This window comes from Chiloscyllium plagiosum, unplaced genomic scaffold (genome assembly GCF_037043375.1).
Source record: "Chiloscyllium plagiosum isolate Xiang-an unplaced genomic scaffold, Cpla_swu_hap1 HiC_scaffold_9, whole genome shotgun sequence".
In the NCBI taxonomy this organism is placed as follows: Eukaryota; Metazoa; Chordata; class Chondrichthyes; order Orectolobiformes; family Hemiscylliidae; genus Chiloscyllium; species Chiloscyllium plagiosum.
The window spans coordinates 106,456,750-106,482,341 of record NW_028270147.1 but is presented as its reverse complement, the minus strand read 5'-3'; the positions used below and the strand labels follow the sequence as shown (position 1 = coordinate 106,482,341).

Genomic DNA, 25,592 nt, shown 5'->3' with positions numbered 1-25,592 from the left:
TCTGAGAGAAGGAGTTACAATAGAACAGAATCCCTACAATATGGAAACAGGCCATTCGGCCCAACAAGTCTACAACAACCCTTGAAAGAGCATTCCACCCAGACCCATTCCCCCTACCCTTTCCCTGTAACCCTACGTTTGCCATGCCTAATGAACTGAACCTACACATCCCTGGACACTATGGGTAATTTAGCATGGCCAGTCCTCCTAGGTTTAACACCTTTAGACTATGGGACGAAGCCGGAGCCCCCAAGTGAAACCCATGCAGACAGGGGGAGAATGTGCAAACTCCATATATTTGCCTGATGGTGGAATCAAACCTGGGTCCCTGGCACTGTGAGGCAGCAGTGCTCACCACTGTACCACTGTGCCACCTGTAGTTTCTCCTCATCTCAGTTTTGAACCTACCTCCTCTCACGCTATATCTTTGACCTATTGTTCGAGACTGGCCCACAAGAGGGAACATCGGTTCCATGCCTGCCCTATCAATCCCCTTTAGCATCTTATATAGCTCACTCAGATCTCCCGTCATGCGACTGAATTCCAGTGAGTATCAGCCAAAGCTATTCAGCCATTCCTGTACAACAGCCCTTTCATCCCGGGAATCAGTCTGGTGAACATCCTCTGAACTGCATCCAGTGCCACCATATCCTTCATCAAGTAAGGAGACCACAATTGGACACAATAGATGTGGTCTCACTAATGCCTCACAGAATTGTAACAATATTTCTTTATTTCTGTAATCCAATCCTTTTATAATAAATACCAGGATTCCAATTGCTGCAAGAAATACCAACATTCCAATTCCATGGGACTCAATTGGAACCTCCAACAGAGATCAGGAAACATGGGCCTCCATCCCACTGGAATGTCCAATGAACAGCAATAAGCCTGAGCTTCTTTCCCACTGGATCCTCCAGTATTGGAGCTTCAAACCCTGCATCCTCACCATCGCATAGGTCTCTTATTTCAAACTCTACAACATTGTTTGCCTCTGTACTACATCATCCCCTTGACCACAGAAACCCTTATTCCTGCTCATCCCACCTCGAAACTCCATGATTCCGATGTCCTTTCCCAGCTTACTCCATTTGTGTTCCATAAATTCCAAATTGTCTGAAATGGAGTGGCCCCTTCCCTGCCTCACACGTAGGAGGAGATGGACAGATTTTATATAAGTAACGAGTTGAAACATTCTGGAAAGTGAATGTGGTCAAAATTGATCAAACTGATGATGGCTCCTGCAGTTGAATATCCTGCTGGCAAGCTCCAGCTTTTTACACACAGAATGGGGAAGTGTGTATGGTAGGGTATATATTGTAGCGCTCCATGGAACTATCCCTCAGCATCAAGTGTCCCTCAGGAGGGGAGAGGGAATGTTCAGGGTCCTGAGCTCCATTTCCCAGCCCAGGCAGTTTGTCTCCCAATGAATGAATAAGACGCCAATTTTGAGCCCAGGTTAGGGAAAAGTCTCTGCTGTGGACCCAGGTTTACAACAGGCAACTAGAGATTGAGCTGAAAAGGAAAGGTTTGCTGGGCTATGGAGAGAGAGGGGCTGTGGGATTAATTGGACCACTCACAGACATGATGGGCTGAATGGCCACCACCTGTGCTCGGGGGAGCAGATTTCGGACTGGATTAAGAAGGAACTTCTTCACCCAGAGGGTTGTGAATCTATGGAATTCCCTGCCCAGCAGAGTTGTTGAGGTTTCCTCAGTAAATGTTTTTGAAGCTAAGGTGGATATTTTTTGAACAGTAAAAGAATTAAGGCGAGGGGGCGGGTAGGGGGAGCTGAGGCCAGGAAAAGATCAGCCATGATCTTATTGAATAGCGGAGCGGGCTTGAGGGGCCAGATATCCTACTCCTGCTCCTAGTTTTAATATCCCTATGTACTGTCAGATTCCAGGGAGTGCAGACAGTTCAGTTTTATCCTGTCTCAGTAACAAATGTCCAGCTGCTCCGAGCTCCTTCTTTCACTTCCTCTCTTGGTGAAGTTTCAACCTGGTGAGCTGACAGTCTTTGCAGTTATTTTTTACACTGGGGCTTTCTGCTGTGGTCAGAATCTCTAATAATAAATGTCCAATCAGTGACAATCACAGCAGCTAAGAGCAGTCAGGACTGAGGAGCCAGGCTCACTGGGAAACTCATTGGGAAGATCAAATCCATCCTTTGCAGATCCCACTAAAAACTTCATTCCTCTCACTGAGCACTGTCTGCTGCTCAACCAGACTCTTTACAAAAACAGAACAGTTCTAAAAAAGGTTCACTTGACCCAAAATGTTAACTCTGCTTTCTCTCCACAGATGATGCCAGACCTGCTGAGCTTTTCCAGCAATTTCTGTTTCTGTTTCTCATTTACAGCAACCACAGCTTTTTCAGCTTTTATTTAGTATCAGACTCCTTGCTATCTTGGCCTTATCTTTGAGGCTGATCTGAGCCCCAAATCCTCCATGTCACAAAGATCACCCACTGAAAATCTCTTTGCTTTGGGACTCCAAACATGATCAATCCAATGTTGTTCTGGCCCACATCACAGCCACTGCCCTCTGTAAACTTCAGCTCATACCAAACTCTGCTGCACGTATCCAAACTTGCACCAAGCCCCATCCCCATCCCCTATCATCCTCGCTAACCGACATTGGCTCCCAGTCCAACAACATCTCGATTTACAAATTCTCATCCTTATTCTCAAACCCTACCTGTCCTTCAACCCTCCCTATCTCTGTAACCTTCTCCTAGCTGCCTCATTCAGTGTGGTTAGCAATCTTGCATATATGGCTGTCTAATCCTTTATGCACATCATTGAGAGATATTGTGAAACACTGAGGTCCCAGCACAGATCCCTGGGGACACCACTATTCACATCTTGCTCATTGGAGAGCACACACATTATCCTTTCTCTCTGTCTCCTGCCTCCAAACTAATTCCTGACCCAAGGCAAATGTGTTTTCTCAATCGATATGTTTCCATGTTGATGAATAGTCTCTCAAACAGTGAAACTAGGAGCAGGAGTATCCCTTGGAGCTTGTTCCGCCATTCAATGTGACAATGACTGATCATCCAACACAATCGCCTGTTCCCACTTTGTCCCTGTAACCTTTGAACCGTTTCACCCTGAGAACTATATCGTGCCCTTTCTCGAAAGCATTCAGCGGTTTGAGCTCAATTTCTTTCAGTGACAGAAACTTCCACAGGCTTCCCATTCACTGAATGAAAACATTTCTCTCCATCTCAGCCCTACATGGCCTTTCCCGTATCCTTAAATTGTAATCTTTGGTTCTGGACTCCCCAGTTATCAGGAACATCCTGCCTTATCCTGTTAGGATTTTTGAGTTTTCAATGTGACCCCCCTCAATCTTCTAAACTCCAGTGAATATAATCCTAACCGATCCAATTTTTCCTCAGATCTAAGTGCTGTCATCCCAGGAATCAGTCTGGTAAACCCTCGCTGCCCTCCCTCCACAGCCAGAACATCCGTCCACAGATAAGGAGAACAAAACTGCAGGCAATAGAATCATAAAGTTACACAGTACAGAAGAGGCCCTTCAGCCCATTAATTGTGTACCAGCCAAACGACACTAAACTTACACCATTCCCACTTTCCAACACATGGCCCATAGCTTTCAATGTTACGAAATTTCAAGTGTTCATCCAAGTAGTTTTTAAAGGTTGAGAGATTTGCCACCTCACCTACCATCCCAGGCAGTGCAAACCAGACCCCCACGACTCTCTGAATGAAAACCTGCTCTTCAAATCCCCTCTAAACCTTCTGTCTTTCACATTGAATGTTTGCCAACTCTAAGTAAGGGGAAAAGATGCTTTCTATTCATTTTGCCCATTCCCTTCATACCCTTATACACCTCTATCAGGTCCCCCTTCCACCTTCTCTGCTTCAAAGAAAACAATCCGAGCTTATCCGGCCTCTCTTCATCACTGAAATGCTTCATCCCAACCAACATCCTGGTGAATACCCTCTGCATTCCCTCCAGTACAATCCCATCCTTCCGATCGCGTGGTGACCAGAACTGCACACAGTATTCCAGCTGTGGCCTATCCAAAGTTCTGTATAGCTCTAACATATCTTCCCTGGTCTTCTCATCTATACCTGAAATGATAAAGGCAAGTGTTCTGTCTACCTTCATAAATACCTTATTCATCTGTTATATCTTCCAAAGTTCATCACCTCACATTTATCAGGGGTAAGTTCCATCTGACTCTGATCTGCCCATCTGACCAATCCAGTTAGATCCTCCTGTAACCTAAGACCTTCTTCCTCACTGTCAACCATCTGCCAAACCTTGTGTCATCTACAAACTCAGTCACCATCCACTCACCCCCACCCCTCACCTCTCACATTCTCATCTTCATTGTTTCAATACATCCTGAACAATAAGGGACCCAGCAGTGATCCCTGTGGTATCCCACTGCACACTGGGCCCAGTCACACAAATAACTTCTTGCCTCCACCTTCTGTCTCCTGTCACTGAACCATTTTTGGTTTGAATATTCCAGGTGTGGTCTCACTACGTCCCCATACAATTACAGCAAGACATCCCTGCACCTGTATTCAAATCCTCTCACTATGAAGGTAACGTATCATTTACCTTCTTCACTGCCTGCTGCACCAGCACACTGACTTTCAGTGACGGGTATACACAGACACCCAGGTCTTATTGCACCACCCCATTCCCAATCTATCACCATTCAGATAATAATCTGCCTTCCACTTTTTGCTACTAAACCGGGTAACCTCACATTTAACTTCATTGTATTTCATCTGCCATCACTCAACATCTCCAAATCACACTGAGGTATCTCTGCATCCTCCTCACAGCTCCCCCTCCCACACAGCTTTGTGTCATCTGTAAACTTGGAGATATTACTCTTAAGTTCCCTCATCTAAACCATGAACAAATATTGTGAATAGCTGGATCCAGGCCTGTGGTACCCTTTCAGAAAAATTCCAGTTTATTTTTACTCTTTGTTTCCTGCCTGCCAACCAGTTCTCTATCCATGTCAGTACACTGCCCCCAGTCCCAGGAATCTTAATTTTTTATGGTCTCTTCTGTGAGACTTATTAAAACCTTGTAAACGTTCCGAATATACCACATCAATTGCCTCCTTCTGGGAAGGGGATAGGTAGATGCAGGTGGGGGTGGAGGTGGTAGTGATAGTTCAGAAGGGATGGTGGAGCAGATAGGTGAGATGGATGATGGAAAGATAGGAAAATTCAAGAGGGTGGTGTCTAGTTGGAGGATTGGATATTCGTTGGTGGGTGGGGGGAGGGAAGATAACAAAACTAGTGAAAACAACATTGATGCCATGTGGTTGGGGGGTCCCAAGGTGGAAAATGAGGCATTCATCCTCCAGACATGGTGGCTCAGTGATTAGCACTGCTGCCTCACAGCACTAGGGACCCAGGTTCGATTCCAGCCTTGGGCGACTGTCTGTGTGGAGGTTACATGTTCTCCCCATATGTGGGTTTCCTCCAGGTGCTCCGGTTTCCTCCCACAGTCCAAAAATGTGCAGGTCAGGTGAATAGGCCATTCTAAATTGCCCGCAGTGTTAGGTACATTAGTCAGAGGGAAATGGGTCTGGGTGGGTTACTCTTCGGAGAGTCGGTGCCTGGTTGGGTCGAAGGGCCTGTTTCTAACTTCTAGGGAACCTAATCTAATCAAAATCTGTAGGTTAGCTGAACTGGCGATACTAAATTGCTCATAGTGTCATGTGCATTAGTCAGGGGTAAATATAAGGTTGGGGAATGAGTCTGGGTGGGTTACTCTGCGGAGGTTGGTATGGACATATTGGGATGAAGGGCCTGTTTCCATACTGTAGGAAATCTAATCTAATACAATCAGACGTCGAATGGCTTGGAGTTGGCAGTGGAGGAGGCCCATGACTTGCATGTCCTTGGCAGAGTTGGAGGGGGATTTGAAGTGTCCGGCCACAGGGTGGTGGGGTTGTTTGGTGCATGTGTCCCAGAAATGTTCTGCAAGTTCATCCTTCCCAACATTCCTGATGAAGGGCTTCTGCCGAAAACATCGATTCTCCTGCTCCCCGGATGCTGCCTGACCTGCTGCGCATTTCCAGCACCTCACTTTCCGACTCTGACCTCCAGCATCTGCAGTCCTCACTTTCTACAATTATAAGCAAAACAGTTTGAATCACACAAACTTTAATCAGGCTCCCTACCCTTGGGGTGCCAATACACTGTCACCAGCCGCCATCCCCTCCCTGCGAGCTCAGAGGGAAACTTTGGGGTCTCAGGATTTTCAGCTCAGCACCGAGGAAAATACAGGTTTAAAATGTGTCCTGTTGGTGAGGTTCTCAGTGTCAGTTCTCTTGCCTCAGAACAGGTCTGTGAGAAAGTGAGGACTGCAGATGCTGGAGATCAGGGTCGGGAGTGCTGTGCTGGAAAAGCGCAGCAGGTCACGCAGCATCCGAGGAGCAGGAGAATCAATGTTTCGGGCATAAGCCCTTCATCAGGAATAAGACCTGTGGGCCGGGGCTGAGAGATAAATGGAATGGGGGTAGGGATGGGGTGAAAGTATCTGGGAATGTGATCGGAACAGGCCTGTGTCTGGAAGCTCTTGTTCAGATCGCGTTTGGTTGGTGTTCCTGCTCTCGGGTGTCCTTTGTTGCGATGATGCTCTTGGTTTGGTTTCTGGATGCAGCTTCTCTGTTCAGCCTCTGTGGTTCTTGGTTCTGAAGCTGTTTGTTGGGGCTTGCTGAAGCTGTTCCTGCAGAAACTTGTTGTTGAAAAGGCTCACCCGCAGATTAGTGCTGGCTGTTATCTCCCCTCAGATCTGTGTTGGCCAATGTGTTTCTGGTGTTCCCTTTGGGGTCAGTTGGCTTCCTGACAGTTAAGAGTATGTGTGAATGTATCTTGATTGATGATGAATGCCCAATATCCCTGTGAATAAATATTGATTGTGTTGCATATCCAGTATCTGTACAGGTTCCAAAATGTCTGTGTTAGTAGGCCAAGGTGTAAAAGTGAGGTTCAGTCTGGAGAATGAGGTCTGGTTGGTGTCTCTTTCAGGTTTGAGGTGTGAACTGGAATTCCAGGCAGAACAATGGTTCCAGGCAGCCATCTCCGTGTCTCTGTGTTTCCCCAGAGCTCAGCCCAGCTGCCTCCTTATGTTTAAAAGATTTTTAAAAATCCAGGGGTTTAAATAATAGGGAATTTTGCTCAATCTACACGGGAGAACTCAAATTACTCTGACAGTTCAATCAATTGATACTCCAACAAATATTGAGCTTCCTTTGTTACTTTGGCTTGTTTCTCTGGGTTTAACCAAAATGGGTTTTGTTTTATTGGGTCTGAATTACCTACATCCACGTCATGTTTGATTAATGTGGAACATCCAAGTGTATCTTTTAAAGACCATGTATCAGTGCGGAATGTGGCCATTCAGCCCATCAAGTCTGCTCTGCAATTCCATCACAGTTGATTTGTTTGTCAATCCCATTCTCCTGCCTTCTCTCCGTTACCTTTGATCCCCTTACTAATCAAGAACATATCTATCTCTGTCTTAAATACACTCAAGGACCTGGCCTCCACAGCATTATACGGCGATGATTAATCCACAGATTAACCACTCTCTGGATGAAGAATCTCCTCCTCATCTCACTTCCAAAGGATGGCCCCTTCTGAGGCTGTGCCATCAGGTCCCAATCTCTCTGCCAAGTGGAAACATCTTCTCCATGTCTCCTCTATCCAGGCCTCTCAGTTTACTGTATGTTTCACTGAGATTCTCCCTCATCCTTCTAAACTCCATCGAGTACAGACCGAGTACAGGCCTCAACCACTCCTCATACAAACTTCTTTGTATTCTCTGAGCAATCTCCCTCTGTCCCTCTGTTAATCTTTCTCCAGATACAAAAATACAGTGTCTGAATTCTCTCATGCCTTTGCATTTGTTCACCTCACAGGAGAAAATTCACTTTGGGAATTGTCCAATTCTCTTTGGCTCTCACAGTTTTTCTCATCCCTCTCTGCTCCCTCACTGCTTGACACACCTGTACACAACTGAATGGTTTCTCAAAACTGGGAGAGGAATTAAGGATCCTGCTTTCGTCACGTGTTTGCCTACAACTCGACAAGTTATTTTTATTTATTCATTTTGTGGAATGTGGGCAGCACTGGATGGCCAGCGTTTATTGCTCATTCCTAGTTGCTCCTTGAGAAGGTGGTGGGGAGCTGCCTTCTTGAACTGCTGCAATCCACCTGCTGTGGGCTGACCATCAATGCCAGATGGAGGGAATTCCAGGATTTGGAGCCAGCAACAGTGAAGGAAAGCAATATATTCCAAGTCAAGATGGTGAGTGGCTTGGAGGGGAACTTGAAAGTGGTGCTTGGAACTTGAAAATATATCAGCTGCCTTTGTCCTTCCAGATGGAACTAGTCGTGCGTCTTGAAGGTGCTGTCTGAGGATCTTTGGCAAATTTCTGTAGTGCATCTTGTAGATGGTACACACTGCTGCTACTGAGCATTGGTGGCAGATGGCGTGGTTGCATGTGGATGCAGTGCCAAACAAGTGGCTGCTTTGTCCTGGATGATGTTAAGCTTCTTGGGTGATATTGGGGGCTGCACACATCCAGGCAAGTGGAGAGTATTCCATCACACTCCCAACTTGTGCCTTATAGATTGTGGACAGGCTTTCAGGAGTCAGGAGGTGAGGTACTTGCCGCAGTATTCTTAGCCTCTGACCTGCTTTTATAACCACAGTGTTGATTTGGTGAGTCCAGTTGAGTTTCTGATCAATGGTAACTCCCAGGATGTTGATAGTGGGGGATTCAGTGATGGTCACACCACTGAATGTCAAGGGGCGCTGGTTAGATTGTCTCTTATTGGTGATGGTCATAGATTGGCACTTGTGTGACATGAATGTTACTTGCCACTTGTCAGCCCAAGCCTGGATATTGTCCAGATCTTATTGCATTTGGACATAGACTGTTTTAATATCTGAGAATTCGAAAATGGTGCTGAACATTGTGCAATCATCAGTGAACATTTCCATTTCTGACCTTATGGAGGGAAGGTCATTGATGAAGCAACTGAAGGACACGACCCTGAGGAGCTCCTCCAGCGATGACCTGGAGCTGACATGACTGACCTCTAACAACCATGATCATCTCCCTGTGTGTCAGGCCTGATGCTAACCACCGGAGAGTTTGCCACCAATACACACTGATTCCAGTTTTGTTCGGGCCTCCAACCATTTCTTGACATCATGTGGAGTGAATCGAATTGGCTGAAGACTGGTATCTGGATTAGTGGTGCTGGAAGAGCACAGCAGTTCAGGCAGCATCCGAGGGGCAGTAAAATTGACGTTTCTGGCAAAAGCCCTTCATCAGGAATAAAGGCAGAGAGCCCAAAGCGTGGAGAGATAAGCTGGAGGAGGGTGGGGGTGGGAGAAAGTAGCATAGAGTACAATAGATGAGTGGGGGAGGGGATGAAGGTGATAGGTCGGGGGTGGAGGGGGGGTGGAGTGGATAGGTGTAAAAGAGGATAGGCAGGTAGGACAAGTCAGGACAAGTCACGGGGACAGTGGTGAGCTGAAAGTTTGGAACTGGGGTGAGGTGGGGGAAGGGGAAATGAGGAAACGGTTGAAGTCCACATTGATACCCTGGGGTTGAAGTGTTCCGAGGCAGAAGATGAAAGCGTTCTTCCTCCAGGCGTCTGGTGTGAGGGAGCGGCGGTGAAGGAGGCCCAGGACCCCCGTGTCCTCGGCAGAGTGGGAGGGAGAGTTGAAATGTTGGGACACAGGGCGGTGGGGTTGATTGGTGCGGGTGGCCCAGAGATGTTCCCTAAAGCGCTCTGCTAGGAGGCGTCCAGTCTCCCCAATGTAGAGGAGACCGTATCGGGAGCAACGGATACAGTAAATGATATATCCCCTCCCCCACTCACCTATTGTACTCTATGCTACTTTCTCCTCACCCCCACCCTCCTCTAGCTTATTTCTCCACGCTTTAGGCTCTCTGCCTATATTCCTGATGAAGGGCTTTTGCCCAAAACGTCGATTTTACTGCTCCTCGGATGCTGCCTGAACTGCTGTGCTCTTCTCGCACCACTAATCCAGAATCTGGTTTCCAGCATCTGCAGTCATCGTTTTTACCACCTTGAAGACTGGTATCTGTAATGCTGGGCACCACTGGAGGAGGCCAAGATGGATATCCACTCGGCACTTCTGGTTGAAGATTACTGCGAAAGATTCAGCCTTATCTTTTGCACTGTTGTGCTGGGCTCTTCATCATTGAGGATGGAGATATTTGTGGAGACTCTTCCTCCCGTGAGATCCACTCACAACTGGATGTGACAGGACTGCAATGCTTAGACCTGATCCATTGGTTGTGGGATTGTTTCATTCTGTCTATCACTTTCTGCTTATGCTGTTTGGCCTGCAAGGAGTCCTGCTTGGTGGCTTCACCAGGTTGACACCTCATCTTGATGTATGGCTGGTGCTGCTCCAGGCATGCCCTCCTCAATTCTCCATTGAACCAGGATTGTTCCTCTGCTTAGATGGCAATGGTTGAGTGGGGTATACACTGGGCCATGAAGTTTCAGATAGTGCTGGAGCACAATTCTGCTGCTGTTGATGGCCCACAGTGCCTCATGGATGCCCAGTCATGAGTTGAGCGATTGGTTGTAAGTCTGTCCCAGTTAGCACGGTGATAGTGCCACACAAAACAATAGAGATTATTCTCAGTGTGAATGCAGGAGTTGATCTTCGCAAGGATTATGTGGTGGTCACTCTTATTGATACTGTCATGGGCAAATGCATCTGTAACTGACAGATTTCTAAGGATGAGGTCAAGTATGACACGTTTTATAAAACTGAACCACATCTTTACATACTTTTGGCTCAGTACACGTGATTCTGGACGCCTGTGTTATCCAAATCCCCATGGTCCTGTCATAGGAATCTGATGTGCTCCCCACAATATCTCCCTATGATAGCTGGGTGGGATCACTAGCCAATGTCTAACCAACCATTCTTCATCTGGGGGTCAATGAGGAGGGGGGTTTCCACTTCCTCATCAGCGCTCCATTCTGAAGGTAATAACACTCTGAAACTCCTCCAGCCTCAACCTCAGTATGAGCTGACTGTGCTCATTTATTTCATTCAGGATCTGCTTTTTGAATCTGCTGTAATTAGTGACATCATACCAAACACTCCACCTGGATTATCTTCACCCTTTCGGAAAGTTTCAGCGATCCTTTCACTTGCCTGTGGTGTCACATCAACCCTTATTGATGGATTTTGCTTAACCATTGCCCTGGTTACCTCACACGAAGGAGAGAGACCAGGAACCTGTCCCTGTCATTGTTCTGTTTCTTGGCCCTCCTTTGGACATTCTGTAATTATCGGGGAAGTTACTGCCTTTAGTCCTGACAAATCATTCCCCAGAAGGAAATCGACTCCCTCAACAGGGAATGTTTTCCCCACTCCGACAATTCCTTCTCCTGATAACAAATCACATTCCAGTTGCACTTTATACAATTGAAGTGGAATATATTCTCCACCAATCCCATTGATTAATACCTTAGCTCCCATCGAGCTCTCTGGAGGGAAAATCAATTCTTTCTCCAGTAAAAATGATTGTGTTGTCCCTGTATCTCTCAGTTTGGTTCTGGGTTTAGCTGAAGAAAAAGTGGTCACCGTTCCTTTTGATAAAAGTCCTGTCCACCTCTCATCTACCTTCCAACTTCCTTTACTAATGACAGAATTCACCTCCAGCCTTTTTGTTATAGTTACAGCTACAACCTGCTCCGTGGGATTATCTGTTTGTGTTCCCTTCTCTGATTCATTTTTACTAACTCCTGTAAGTCCCATGGATCTACCTCAGAACTTCCAACATTCCAAAAACACATGGCCCACGTTATTCCTAGAGAAACATTTCAGCTTCTGAGCATCACTTCCACCCTCAGCAATTTCCTTCTAAATCTGAGGACGAGTTCTCGGCCTGGTCCCTACTGTCCATTCTCTCCCCTGGCTACCTGCCTTCCTCACACTCTCTCAATTTTTATTTTACTCCCACTTCTGGGCCTGATGGGAATAAGGTTTCTGGAACAGTCTCCCATCAGGTGACTTCTCCACCTCCTGATGCTGCTTGGCTTGTTGTGCTCTTCCAGCCTCCTGTTTGTCTACTTTGGATTCCAGCATCTGCAGGGTTTTGGCTTTATTGAAGTCTATAATCATGAGCCATTCTAGCTGCTTGTCTTACTGTCGTTCTCCTTTGGTCTTCTACATGAATTCCGATTCATGAAGGGAAGGAAGTTTTGAATTCTTCTCAGAGAATAATTTCTCTGAGAGCATTGTAAGTATTCTCAGCTGTTTTGTGGAGGCTGTTTCTGTAAGTTCTGAAACCTCTGTCTGTATGTTTCCGAGACCAACTCATCTGCACTTTTCACCTTTTCACATCGTTGTGATCCTGAGAACGTTCCTCTGACAGGGATGTAGTAACCTCGTGTGCTTCCCAAGTTCATATTTGCATGGGCAAGTTCTATTGTTTTTCTCTACCTCACTTGTTTAACTATCTTCTCAAACAACATGAAAAATGTTTCCACATCCTTCTCTTCATAGTTATAGAGTCATACAGCAAACAAACAGGCCCTTCTGCCCACCATGTCGACGCGGGTCAGTAAACACCAAACTGCACTAATCCCATTTACCTGCACTTGGTCCATAGCCTTCCATGCCCTGGCATTTTATGTGCACGTCTGGATGTTTTTTAAATGTTGTGAGAGGACCTGTCTCCACCACAATCTCAGGCAGCACATTCCATATGTCTACCACCCTCTGGGAGAAAAAAAAGCTTAATCAAATCCCCTCTAAAACACATTTTCTTCACATTAAGCTTATTCCCTCTGATCTTAGACATGCCTGCCATGGGGAAAAGATGATCATGATTGACTTTGTCTATGTGTCTCAACATTTTGTATCTCTTCTTCAGACTCCCCCCATGCTTCCTCTGCTCCAGAGAAAACAAACCCAGTCTAACCAGTCTTTCCACATAGGAAAGACTTTCAATCCCAGGAACATCCTGGTAAATCTCCTCTACACCCTCTCCAGTCCAATCACATCCTTCTGACAGTGTCATGACCAGAACTGTACACAGTATTTCAGATATGACCTAACCAATGCTCTGTAAATTAACAACAAGACTTCCTTGCTCCTATTCTACACCCTGCTAATGATGGCAAGCATCCCATGTGCCTTCTTCACCACCCTGTCTAGCTGTGCTGATACCTCCCGGGATCGATGGAGTTGTACACAAAGGTCCCTTTGTTCCTCAGTACTCCCAAGGAACATAAGAACATAAGAACTAGGAGCAGGAGTCGGCCTTCTGGCCCTTCAAGTCTGCTCCGCCATTCAATAAGATCATGGCCCATCTTTTAATGGACTCAGCTCCCCTTACCCACGCTCTCACTGTATCTCTTAATTCCTTTACTGTTCAAAAAAAATCTTAGCTTTGAAAACGTTTACTGAAGTAGCATCGACTACTTCATTGGGCAAGGAATTCCAGAGATTTATGATCCTGTGGGTGAAGAAGTTCCTTCTCAATTTGGTCCTAAAACTGCTCCCCCTAATTTTGAGGCTCTGCCCTCTTGTTTTAGTTTCACCTACCAGTGGAAATGTCCTTTGTCTTATCTATTCCCTTCATTATTTTATATGTTTCTGTAAGATCCCCTACCCCCCTCATTCTTCTACGTTCCAATGAATATATCCCAGTCTACTCAGTCTCCCTTCATAAGGCAACCCTCTCAACTCCGGAGTCAACCTAGTGAACCTCCTCTGCACCCCTTTGTGTGCCAGTACATCCTTTCTCAAGTAAGGACACCAAAACTGCACGCAGTACTCCAGGTGTGGCCTCTTCACACCTTGTACAGCTGCAACATAACCTCCCTGCTTTTTAAACTCAATCCCTTTAGCAATGAAGGACAAAATTCCATTTGCCTTCCTAATTCCTTGTTGTACCTGCAGACCAACCTTCTGTGATCCATGTACAAGGACACCCAAGGCACATACCTTTCATTGTGTATATCCTTCCCTTATTAGACCTCCCAAATCAGATCATCTTACACTTATCAGGATTAAATTCCATCTGCCATTGCTCTGCCCAATTACCAGCTGATCAATATCAGACTGTAGCCTGAAACCCGGTGATCCAAGATGGCAGCAGAGTAGGACACTTCAGACCGAGTTCATCTGCTCTGCCTGTTTCCTTTTCTTCTTTCTATTCCACCATTTTTTCTTTTCTTTTGTGTTTTTCTTTTGTCCTTCTCTCTTTTCTCTCCCAGCCACAGACTCCCAGCTCAGATGCCTGGCATCCGACCCAGTGCAGACCCACTGATGTGACCTATCGGCTTGGTGTGGCAGTGTCCTGGCCTGGCAGGGCGACTTCCCAGCCTGGTGAGTCAGACTCTTGATCAGACATGATGGTCTCTCAGTTCAATGTGGTGACCTCTTGGCCCAGCATGCTGGTCTCTGAGACCAGCGTGATTGACTCTCGGCTGAGTGTGGTGATCTCTCAGTGGCCCAGTTTGGTTGTCTCTAGGCCCACAAGGTGGTCTTTTGCTGCATATGGTGGTCTCTCGGCTCAGCATGGCCTCAGTGTGGACTTCCGCTCTCGAGGTGATGACTCAAAGTAAATGATCCCATGGTAGCTAAGTGCTTCAGAAATACTGTAATGTTTGAACTTGCAGATTTATTTTTTTATTTTCTTCTTGAAACTAAAAAGGTCTTTAACGTGTAACTTTTAACTTTAATCTTTCTTTCTAACTTGCTCTTGAGATTCTGTACCTAGGTCCTTGGACCGAAGATGGCACTTTGTGAGGCGACATGACATACCATTCACTGTAATCCCATACGTTTGTATGTGAGGACACGTGACAATAAACTAAAATAAAAATCAAATCAATATCAAAAACACCACCAATTTGTGTGGCATCTGAAAACTTTCTAATTATACAATCACATCCAATTTGTTACAAACAGAAAGGGTCCAAGCCCCAATCCCTGTAATGCACCGCTGGTCACAGACTTCCAATCACAATACAACCCTCCACCATCACTGCTTGCCTCATTTTTGGAAGCCATGTTTGGATCCAATTTGCCAACTTGCCTTTGATCCCATGGGCTCTTACCATCTGGACCAGCCTTCCATGTGGGGCCTTGGTCAATCAAATCAATACTGGCATCCCTACCTCTCCAAGTATTGGTTAATCCTGTAATTCAGGATTTTTTCAAATAATTTCCCTCACACTGACATCAGATGAACTGGTCTGTAATTGCTTGGCCTATCCCTGCTGCCCTCTTGAACAAAGGAACTACATTGACAATCCTCCAGTCTGGCACTTCACCTGTGGCCAGCGAAGTATTAATCAAGGAAAAGGCAATCAAACTTTCAAGACACTGAAATGAAAAATACAGTTAAGTTAAACCTAAGGGTGCGATAGAGAAATGAACCCCTTTGCTCCGTTATTTGAGAACTATAAATCAATAACATTCAAACAGAAAGGATTTTATTTTGCTGTCTGTTTTGAAATCTTTTGAATTTGTGTTTTCTGTCAGTATGTTTTATTTTATCTTAATTTGGATTGTGTAAGGAGGTCTTATTACTAAATCTAAATCATCAGCATTGTGCGCTTATGCTCCATCGATGCTGCAGACCAACTGCATTTCTTCAGCAGTTTCCGTTTGTGTTGCAGTCTGAGATCTGTGTTGTCCAATAATACCAGCAGTTGGGATGGGAATAGTTGGCTAGCATCATGATTGTCACTCTAATTAGAAATTGGCACTTTGCCTTTGTTGAATCCAACAAATCCTTATGCTGTCTTTCATATCTTTCAAGGGAAAGGGAACAAAATGATGAGGTTAGTGAGCAGTAAGGAGGTAGTAATTAAAGCCTGTAAGGAACTAGTTAATGAAGTCAGTGTGATTAAGAGGAAGAAGAGGCAGGGAGCAGATGAGGAACGCAAAGGAACAGGTGGTCTGAGGTGCATTTGTTTTAATGCAAGAAGTGTAGTAGGTAAGGCAGAGGAATTTAGGACTTGGATTAGTATCTGGGAGTATGATGTTATTGTTATGACTGAGACTTGGTTGAGGGAAGGGCAAGATTGGCAACTAAATATCCCAGGATATAGATGCTTCAGGTGGGATAGAGAGGGAGGTAAAAGGGGTGGAGGAGATACATTACTGGTCAGAGAGTTACATTACTGGTCACAGCTGTACTGAAGGAGGGCACTATGGAGGACTCGAGCAGTGAGACAATATGGGCAGAGCTCAGAAATAGGAAGGATGTGATAACAATATTGGGCTCCCAACAGCGAGCGTGGGATAGCGGTACAAATATGTAACAGATTAAGGAAAGATGTAGGTGCAACAGGGTGGTGGTGATGGGAGAATTTACCTTTCTCAACATTGAGTGGGATTCACTGGGAGTTAGTCGGTTTAGATGGAGCAAAATTTGTAGGGAGCATCCAGGAGAGTTTTACAGAGCCGTATGTAAATAGTCCAACTCAGGAAGGGGCCACACTGGACCTGGTGTTGGGGAATGAGCCTGGCCAGGTGGTTAAAGTTTCAGTAGGCGATTACCTTGGGAACAGTGATCACAATTCCGTAAGTTTTAGAATGCTCATGGACAAAGACAAGAGTGGTCCTAAAGGAAGAGGGCTAAGCTGGGGGAAGGCCAACTATAGCAAAATTCAGCAGGCGATGGCCAATGTAGGTTGGGAGCCGCAGTCTGAGGTAAATCCACATTTGATATGTGGGAGGCTTTTAAAAAGAGGTTGATGAGAGTGCAGGACAGACATGTTCCTGTGAAAATGATGGATTGAAATGGCAAGATTAGGGAACCCTGGATAACATGTGAAATTGTGAGACTGGCTAAGTGGAAAAAGGATGCACACATAAGGTCTTGGTGGCTGAAAACAGATGAATCTTTGGAAAACTATCAGGAAAGTAGGACCAATCTGAAATGGAAAATCCAAAGGGCTAAAAGGGGTCATGAAATATCATTACCAAACAGGGTTAAAGAAAATCCCAAAGGCTTTTATTTGTATATAAGGAGTAAGGTGGTGACGAGAGAAAGGGTTGGCCCACTCAAGGACAAAAGAGGAAAGTTATGCGTGGAGGCAGAGAAAATGGGTGAGATTCTTAATGAGTGCTTTACATCGGTATTCACCAAGGAGAGGGAAATAATGAATGTTGTGGTTAGGGATTGATGTTTGATTACTCTCGGTCAAGTCAGCACAGGGAGGGAGGAATTTTGGGGTATTCAAAAAGGCATTAAGGTGGACAAGTCCTCAGGCCCAGATGGGAGCTATCCCAGTTTACTGAGGGAAATGAGAGAGGAAATAGCTGAGGCCTTGTCGCAAACTTGAACACGGGTGAGGTCCCAGAGAACTGGAGAATTCCTTATATTGTCCCCTTGTTTAAGAAGGGTAGCCAGGATAATCCAGGTAATTATAGACCAGTGAGCCTGATGTCAGTGGTAGGGAAGCTGCTGGAGAAGATACTGAGGGATAGGATAAATGTACATTTGGAAGAAAATAGACTTATCAGTGATAGGCAGTATGATTTTGTGCAGGTAATGTCATGTCTCAGCAACTCAATAAAATTCTTTGAAGAAATGACAAAACTGATTGATGAGGGAAGGGCTGTAGATGTCATATACATGGACTTCAGTGGGGTGTTTGATCAGGTTCCCCATGGTAGCCTGATGAAAAAATTGAAGTCACATGGGGTCCAGGGTGTTCTAGCTACATGGATAGAGAACAGGCTGGGCAACAGGAGACAGAGAGTAATAGTGGAAGGGAGTTGCTCAAAATGGAGAACTGTGACCAGTGGTGTTCCACAGGGATCTGTGCTGGGACCACTCTTATTTGTAACATGCACAAATGATCTGGAGGAAAGCATAGGTTGACTGATTATTAAGTTTGCAGATGATACTAAGATTGGTGAAATAGCAGGTAGTGGAGGGGTTTGTCAGAGAATACAGCAGAACATAGATAGATTGGAGAATTGGGCAGAGAAACAGACAGATGGAGTTCAATCTGGTCAAATGTGAGATGATAAATTTTGGAAAATGCAATTCCAGAGTGAACTATATAGTAAATGGAATGCCCTGGGGAAAATTGATGTACAGAGAGGTCTGGGTGTTCAGGTCCATTGTTCCCTGAAGGTGGCAATGCAAGTCAATAGAGTGGTTAAAAAGGTAGATGGCATGCTTTCCTTCATCGGACAGGGTACTGAGTACAAGAGTTGGCAGGTCATATTAAAATTGTATTGGACTTTGGTTCAGCCACATTTGGAAAACTGTGTAGAATCCTGGTCACCACATTATCAGAAGATTGTGGATACTTGGGAGAGTATGCAAAGGAGGTTCATCAGAATTGAGGTATGGAGGGCATTAGTTATAAAGAGAGGTTTAGTAGATTAGGATTATTTTCATTGGAAAGATGAAGGTTGAGTGGGGGCCAGATTGAGGTCGACAAAACCGTGAGAGGTGTAGACAGGGTGGATAGCAAGAAGCTTTTCCCCGGGATGCGGGACTCAATGACCAGGGGTCATGAGTTCAAGGTGAGAGGGGAAACATTTAAGGGAGATGTGCATGGAAAGTTGATTACGCAGAGGGTGGTGGGTGCCTGGAATATGTTGCCAGTGGAGATGATATAGATAGGCATGACAACCTCATTTAAGATGTACCAGGGCAGATACATGAATGCTCAGGGAGCAAAGGGATACAGATCCTTGGGAAATAGGTCTCAGGTTTAGATAGAAGATCTGGATTGGTGCAGGCTTGGAGGGCCAAAGGGCTGTTGCTATGCTGTAATTTTCTTTGTTCTTTGTTCTTTGAACTGAGGAAGCTCAGATGAACAGAGCGATCTTTGTGTACTTGTCAGCTGATTCCTGAATGTGGCAAAACAGGTTAACAGAGCGGTTATGAAGGCATATGGGACACTTGCCTTTGTCATTTCAGGTATTGGTTATAAAAGCAGGAGGATATGTTGCAGTTAAGCAGAACATTGGTTAGGCCACAGCTGGAGTACTGTGTGCAGTTCAGGTCACCACACTGTAGGAAGGATGTGATTGCACTGGACGGGGTGCAGACGGGAATCACCAGGATGTTGTGTGCGATGGAACCTTTCAGTGATGAAGAGAAATTGGATCAGCTCAGAGCAGAGAAGGTGGAGGGGGGACCTAATAGAGGTGTATAAGGTTATGAGGGGAATGGACAGGGTGGAGAGAAAGCAGCTGTCCTCCTTCTTGGGAGGGTCAATAACAAGTTGGCTCACATTCAGTGTGAAAGATAGGAGGTTTCAAGATGTTTTTCATCCAGAGGGCGGTGTGGGTCTGGAATGCAGAGCCTGGGAGTGTAGTTGAATTGGGAAGCCTCACAAACTTTAAAAAGTACTTGGATGAGCAGTTGAAATGTCATAACATTCAAACTATGGGCCTCATGTTGGAAAGTTGGACTGGTGTTGGTTTAGTGTAGTTTGGCTGGTACACAGTTAATGGGCTGAAGGACCTCTTCTATACTGTACGATTTTATGATTGTATTGTGTGCAGTTTTGGTTGCCTTATCTGAGGAAGGATGTTTTGGCTGTGGGCGGAGGGCAGCGAAGGTTTACCAGACTGATTCCGGGGATGACAGCACTTAGATCTGAGGAGAAACTGGATTGGTTAGGATTATATTCACTGGAGGTTAGAAGATTGAGAGGAATCACTTTGAAACCTGTAAAGTGCTAACAGGACAAGACCGGAAAAACACAGGAAGGATGTTCCTGATGACTGGGGAATTCAGAACCAGGAATTACAGTTTACAGAAAAGGGAAAGGCCATTTCAGACTGAGATGAGGAGACATTTCTTTAGCCAGAGCCTGGGGAGCTAGTGGAATATTCTGTCACAGAAAGCAGTTGAGACCAAAACATTAAATAGTTTCATGAAGGAGATAGGTATTGTTCTTAGGACTAAAGGGACTAAAGGTTATGGGGAGAAAGTGGGAACAGGGGATTAAGTTGGATGATCAGCCATGGTCATATTGAATAGCAGAGCCCATTCGAAGGGCTGAATGGCCTCCTCCTGCTCCTAGTTCCTTTGTTTCTATGTTTGAGAGACTGTTCATAAACATGGAAACATATGGAATTATAGAGTCATAGAGTTATCGAGTCCTACAGCACAGAGACAGGTCCTTTGGCCCAAACTGGACCGTGCTGACCAAAATGTCCATCCACATTAACCCTATTTCCCTTCACTTGGTCCATATCCTTCAAAAGTTTACCTATCTATGTATTTGTCCAAATGCCTTTTAAATGTTGTTAATGCACCCGCCTCAAGCACTTCGACTAGCAGCTCACTCCATATGTGTACCACCCTCTGTGTAAAAATGTAGCCACTCAGGTTCCCTTTTTCTCTTTCCCCTCTGACCTTAAACTGTTGCCCTATCGCTCTTAATTCCCCAACCCTGGGAAAAAGACTGGGTGCATTCACCCTATCCATGTCTCTCATGGTCTTATACACTTCTAAAGGATTCCCCTTCAGTCTCGTACACTCTGAGAAAAATGTCCTAGCTTGTCCAACCTCTCCCAAAAACTCAGACATTGAAACTTGACAACATCCTTGTAAATTTCTTCTGCACTTTTTCCAGTTGAATAATATCCTTCTTATAACAAGGTGACCAAAACTAAACATAATAGTCCAAGTTCGGCCTCACCAATGTCCTGTACAACTGCAACATAACTTCTCAATTCCTGTACCCAGTGCCCTGACTGATAATGGCCAGAGCACCAAAAGCCTTCTTCACTGCCCTGTTTAATTGTAACTCAACTTTCAGAGAACCGTGTACCTGAACTGCAAGATCCCACTGTTCCACTACACTCCTTAAGCCCTACACAATGAAACCCCGACCTTGATTTAATTTTCTAAAATTCAAGACCTCACACTAATCTACATAAATTTAATTTTCATTTCTCTTCCCACTTCCCCCGCTGATCAAGGTCCTGCCGCAATATCTGATAATTTCTATGATACCACCTTTTGTAATGTCTTCTGCAAACTTACTAATCATGCCTTACAGATTTTCATCCAAATCATTGATACACATAACAAACAGTAATGGGCCCAGCACCTAGCCCTCAGGCACTCCACTAGACTCAGGCGTCCAGTCTGACAAGCATCTTTCCACCATTAACCTCTGCTTTCTCCCATGAAAAGTATTTGTCTTATGTCAGGAATTAGTTTGGAGGTAGGAGTCAGAGAGGACGGAAAATGTGTGTGTCCTCTAATGAGCAAGATGTGAATAGTGGTGTCCCCAGGGATCTGTGCTCACCTATGAACGATGTTTCTCAATGATGTGCATAAAGGATTAGAGAGCCATATATCTAAGATTGCTAACAACACTGAGTGAGGCAGCTTGGAGGAGGTCACAGAGATAGGGAAGGTGGAGGACAGGGAGAGAGTTGAGAACAAGGATAAGAATTTGAAAATTGAAGTGTTTCTGGGCCAGGAGCCAATGTAAACATGGGGTGCAGGGGGTTGGTGAAATGGGACTTGGTGCAAGTTGGGATATGGGCAGCAGAATTTGGAATGAGCTCAAGATTATGGAGGGCTGTGACTGTGATGAGTGCAAGTACAGCATTGGAATGGTCATGTTTGGAGTCCCAGACATGGCTGAGATTTTCGATATGGAGTTCAGATCATTTACATAGATGTGGCCAAGGATGTAACGAGTCTGTTTGAGCAGCAGACAGTGCTCAGGGAGAGGGATGGAGTTTATACCAGAATCTGAGGAGGATGGTTTTGATCTTCCCAACGTGTTTCACAGTGAGCCTGGCTCCTCAGCCCTGACTGCTCTGAGCTGGTGCGATTGTCACTGATTGGACACTTATTATTAGAGATTCTGACCACAGCAGAAAGCCCCAGTGTAAAAAATAACTGCAAAGACTGTCAGATCGCAAGGTTGAAACTTCACCAAGAGAGGAAGTGAAAGAAGGAGCTCGGAGCAGCTGGACATTTGTTACTGAGACGGGAGAAAACTGTGAACTGTCTGCACTCCCTGGAATCTGACAGCACAGGAAGCTGGTTCTGGGATTTGTTTTGCAGAAACAGCTCAGTGATGGAAAAAGTATCAGTCATTCTCTCACAGACACACACGCCTGCACTCGGAGATCAGAAACAGAATCCAGTAGCAGCTCTGCCTCCAAGCTGTGAAACCTGCACAGAATTTTTCCCTCATTCAGTTTTTAACTGGCGGGTAGACCAAGCAGGGGAGGCAACACAGTGGTGTGTACAGTCGGAAGGGAGTTGCCCTGGGAGACCTCACCATTAACTATGGAACCCATGAAGCCACATGACAGCAGGTCAAACATGGGGAAGGAAACCTCCTGCTGATTACCACAGAGCACCGCCCTCCCCTCCAACCTCAACTAAGCAGTCAGTCCTCTTCCATGTTGAACAACACTTGGAGGGAGCACTGAGGGTGGGAAGGATGCAGGATATACCCTGAGTAAGGGACTTCAAAGTCCACCATCAAGAGCTGCTCAGAAGCATCACTACTGAGCAAGGTGGTCAAGTTCCACCTGATTCAGCTGCTCGACTGGACATGGGGCAGGTGGTGAGGGAACCAACAAGAGGGAAAAACATACTCACTATCACCCTCGCCAATCTGCCTGCTGCTGGTGTATCTGTCCATGACAGTATCAGTAAGAGTGACCACCGCACAGTCCGTGTGGAGACAAAATCTCATCTTCACATTGAGAATACCTTACATTTTGTTCGGTAAGAGATACAGGATGTCAGGACGAACTTTGTTTTTAGCAGCAATTGGTAATGACTTGGAAATTAGTGCCAATTCAGGTGAGGCAGGTGAAGACACTCAGTGATTGCAATGGCAGATTGGATGGGCCCTTGATGGAAATAAACCTGCAAGGCTCTGGGGGTCGAGTAGGGAAGGGGGTGGGACTGACTGGATTGCTCCATGAAATGACAGCATTTATCTGACAGGCTGAATGTTCTCCCCCTGTGCTGGAAATAGGTCTCACTCAATGAAGGGTTCACAATTAGAGAGTTTGGATGCAGTAAATACAGGACAAATTGTTTCTCCAGGCAGGAGGGTCAGTAACCAAAGGGCACACATTTCAGAAAGGGTCTGAAGAACAAGAGAGAAGATAGGAACATTTTTATCTCGTGAGTTCATGATGACTGTCTGCAAGGTGAGTGGAAGTGGATTCAACAGCAACTTTCAAAAGGGCATTTGGAGAAATAGCTGAAAAGGAAACAATTGCAGGGTTATACAGGAAGGGCTGGGTAAATGGGACTCATTGGACTAATGTGACTGTCACAATCGGCTCAGTGACTTCTGCCTGTGTTGTATAAGAGCTTACACACACTTAGACTCACCTTTACACAAAGACTGGGAGAAACAGACAACCCAGTTTACAGAAGAGGGAACAGGCCAGACTAGATGTACCAGAATAAGTCAGCAAATCAATGGCAAAGCAACAGTGAACCAAAAGTGATGGAAGTGAACAGGAAATTCAATAGCACAGCCATTGAGAGGGGGAGGGATGAAGGGCAGAGAGCACGCAGTAGGGGTTTGAAGGCTCTGCTGTCAATGGTGGGATGGAGGAAGCAGCAATGGGCAGGAGACCAGAGACAGAAGATGGAAGGGGGAGGGAGGGAATGTGAGTCTGCAGCAGGACACAGAGTGAGGGAGGAGGGAGGTCATGGAGGCAATTGGCTGGCAGTGAGGTCGGGGGTCATTCTGGAACAACACATGGTAAGACAGGGAAGAGACCACTCCATATCAGACAAGCTGGCATTTATGGAATGTGGATCCAGGAAGATGGGAGAGGACATTGGAATCATAGATTTCGGAGGTGGGACAAGCAGGAATTAGGGTTTCTGTGCAGAGACAGACAATACGATTGAGATTGAAATAAGAGACATATGTGGTGGACACAATGTCAGTTTTGCAGCTCAGATACTGGACAATCCAGTGGGAAGGAGGCCCATGTTGACTGGTCCTATGGGAAGGTGGCCCATGTATACATCATCATAGAGTCATAGAGGTTTACAACATGGTATCAGGCCCTTCAGCTCTACCCATCCATGCTGACCAAGTTTCCAAAACTGAACTAGTCCCATTTGCCTGTGTTTGGCCCAATCCTCTCTGAATCCTTCCTATCCACGTTCCTGTAAAAACGTCCTTGAAATGTAGTAATTGTACTCCCCTCTACCACTTCCCCTGGCAGCTCATTACACATACACACCAACCTCTGTGTGAAAAGGTTGTCTCTCAGGCCCCATCAAATTCTTTCCTCTCTCAACTTAAACCTATTCCTTCTAGTACTGGACTCCCCTGCACTGGGGAAAAGACTTTAGCTATTCACCTTATCTATGACCCTCATGATTATATAAACCTCTATAAGGTCACCCCTCAATCTCCTGCATTCCCTGGAAAACATTTCAGCCTATCCATCCTTGCCTTATGATTCAAACCTTCCAATTAATCTTTCTTTTACCCAAACCAGTGTAATAACTTCCTACCTAAAGCAGGGTGAGCAGAAATGTACACAGTGTCCAAATATGGCCTTCCCAATGCCTTGCACAGCTGTAACATGATGTCCCAGCTCCTGTACTCCCTGCTTTGACCAGTGAAGGTGAGCACGTCAAATACCCTCTTCACCACCCTGTCTACCTGTGACACCACTTTCAAGGAACTATGTACCTGTACCCCTCAGTCTCTCTGTTCAACAACACTCCCCATGGCTCTACCATTAATTGTGTAATTCTTGCCCTAGTTTGTCTTACCAAAATGCAACTCCTTCCATTTATCGAAATTAAACTCCATCTGGATTTGTTGACCCACTGGCCCAGTTGATCAAGATGACATTGCACTCTTGGATAACCTTCTTCCCTGTCCACGATGCCAACAATTTTAATGTCAGCCACAAACTTCCTGACCGTTCTTGCTATTTTCTCATCCAAATTGTTCATATAAATGATGAACAAGAGTGGATCCAGGATTGATTCTTGTGGCAGATGGCTGTTCACTGGCCTCCAGTCTGAATAACAACCCTCTCTCACCAGCCTCTGCCTCCTACCATCAGGCCAATTTTCTATCCAATTGGCGAGCTCTCCCTGGATCCTCTGTGATATAATCTTATTAAGCAGTCTACCAAGGGAACCTTGTCTAAGGCCTTGCTAAAGTCCATGTGGACAGAGTGTTCTGCTGTACCTTTATCTATCTTCGTGATTGCTTCTTCAAAAACTCAGTCATCTACTCGTCTCCAACCGAAACTCCAGTGAATAGGAGGCCCATGTTTACTGGTCTCTGTTGGAGGTTCCAGCAGGAAGGAGGCCTATGTTTACCGGTCGCTATTGGGTATGGGGGTCAGTTCCTTTCTGTTGTACCTGTGTGATAGTCCAACCCTCATCCCAGTGAAACAGCCTGACTCAGAGACTCATCATGGAAGTGGAAGGAAAGGGAAAGGGATTGGAACATGTTGTGAATGTACAGGATGGGTCAGTGGGTCAGAATCTGTCCTGTCCCTCCAGCTCACACTGATGGCCTGAGGATA

At 45.6% G+C, this 25,592-nt stretch overlaps 1 gene segment (V, D, J or C); it reads left to right on the top strand.

Annotated features, from left to right (window-relative positions):
• The window catches only part of LOC122545140 (Ig kappa chain V region Mem5-like), a 486,054-nt gene that overhangs the window by 447,433 nt on the left and 13,029 nt on the right, over window positions 1-25,592 (top strand).